Genomic DNA, 1,900 nt, shown 5'->3' with positions numbered 1-1,900 from the left:
AGCTGCTGTGCTTCTCTCTTTGATGTTTGCTGGCCTCACTTTTCTTTTTTTTGGCTCTATGGGCTGCTTACTTTCATTTCATCCCATATGCATCCCATTTCATTTCATTTCATTTCATATGTTGCATATGTATATTGTTTGACTCAGTAGAATCATTCAGGCATTCTAATCTACTGTATTTCTGGAACTGAGGTACTATTTTTAACTTTATTACTGTGATGCGTGTGCATTCATATAGAAACATATCATGAATATACAGCTCCATGAATTTTTACAAACTCACCATACCCTGTTAACCCTTAAGTGTTAATATCACAGATTAATTCTTGCTACTTTTGGATTTTATATACTCACTCATACAAAGGTGCTTCTTTGATTCTGGCTTCTTTCACGCTACAGTATAATTGGTGAGATTCAGTGTGAACCATTTGTTTGCATGGTTACACAGTCTTTCATTGTAAACATAATCACAACTTAATTAAGCATTCCATTGTTGATGGCACCCAGCCGACGACGGAGACCACAGCAGCTCTAAGGGGGAGGATGCAGGGAGATTGGCCCCTAGATCATTTCTAGGTTTAGACATTATGGACAGCGCTTCTTTCAAGATCCCACTACCTGTCTTTTCCCAGCTATGCTCATAAATTTCCATCTGATACATACCTAAGAGGAGTCCTGCTGAATAATTCTTTTTCTTATTTCAGAATAATACTTCTAACATTTTAAAAATACAAAGTATCAAGAGAAAAGAAATCACTAGTTAGCCATGCCCCCTTACTGCAGTAGATAAATATATCTTTACTTTCCTTGTGCTTAGAGAAACATAAACTTTATGCCATTTTTCCCTGCAAAAAACAAGACCATAAATTTTTCCTCAAGGTATGAATTGAAAGCATCCTTTTTAAAGAGATGCATGTATTGTAGTGTGGACCTTTGATAAATTGCTCATTCATTCACATGCTGCTGGGTTTATACAAAGCCTAGTACCTCAAAAGCCATCTCAGTACGTTGCAGGATGTCAGGTGGTCCCCATACAGACGCAGGGCTATTCAGGGCAGGAAGCTGGAAAGAAGGACCAGACGCTCCAGGGGGAGTGAGAGAGAAGAAAGGGTGGAGGATTTAACGTGAAGCTCATAATGTAACATCTGGGACAGAAAGGAATGAGGGCACAACTAGCTCAAATTTGGGGGAGGGCATTGGGAGACTTAGGAAGCAAAGGCTTATGGCAGAAAATTAAAAGAAAGCGTCATGGAGGAGAGGAGCAGATAGGAGTGCTACATCCATCCATCCATCCATCCTTGAACACTATTAAAAAAAAACAAAACAAAACAAAAAACCTCACTGCCATCGAGTGCATTCCGACCCCTAGTGACCCCCTTGGGTTTCCGAGGTGGTAAATGTTTACACAAGTAGATTTCCCAGTCTTTCTTCCATGGAGTGGCTGGCTGGTTTGAACCACCAACCTTCTGGTTAGCAGTCAAATGCCTTACGCACCATGCCACCAGAACTCCTTACACTACAGAGTTCAGGACCTAGATGAAGTGGGAGTGTGGTGGTCGGATGCTGTTGAGTCAATTCTGACTCAGCAACCCCGTGTAAGAGAGTGGAACTCTCCATAGAGTTTCCTAGGCTGTGACGTATACCATGAATAGGCCATGGCTGCCAGAAGAATGAACAAATCTGTCCTGCCAGAAGTGAAGCCCAAATGTTCCTTAGAAGCAAAGACAGTGGGACTTTGTCTTACGTACTTGGGGCATGTTATCAGGAGGGACCAGTCCCTGGAGAAGGCCATCATGCTTGGTAAAGTAGAAAAAAATATGGGGAGTGTGAGACCCTTAACAAGATGGAGTAACACGGTGGCAACAATGGGCTCAAACAGCAATTGGGAAGACAGTGAAGG

This window comes from Orycteropus afer, unplaced genomic scaffold (genome assembly GCF_000298275.1).
Source record: "Orycteropus afer afer isolate SDZICR_OR568_19922 unplaced genomic scaffold, OryAfe1.0 scaffold00638, whole genome shotgun sequence".
In the NCBI taxonomy this organism is placed as follows: domain Eukaryota; kingdom Metazoa; phylum Chordata; class Mammalia; order Tubulidentata; family Orycteropodidae; genus Orycteropus; species Orycteropus afer.
This window is presented reverse-complemented; position numbering follows the sequence as displayed.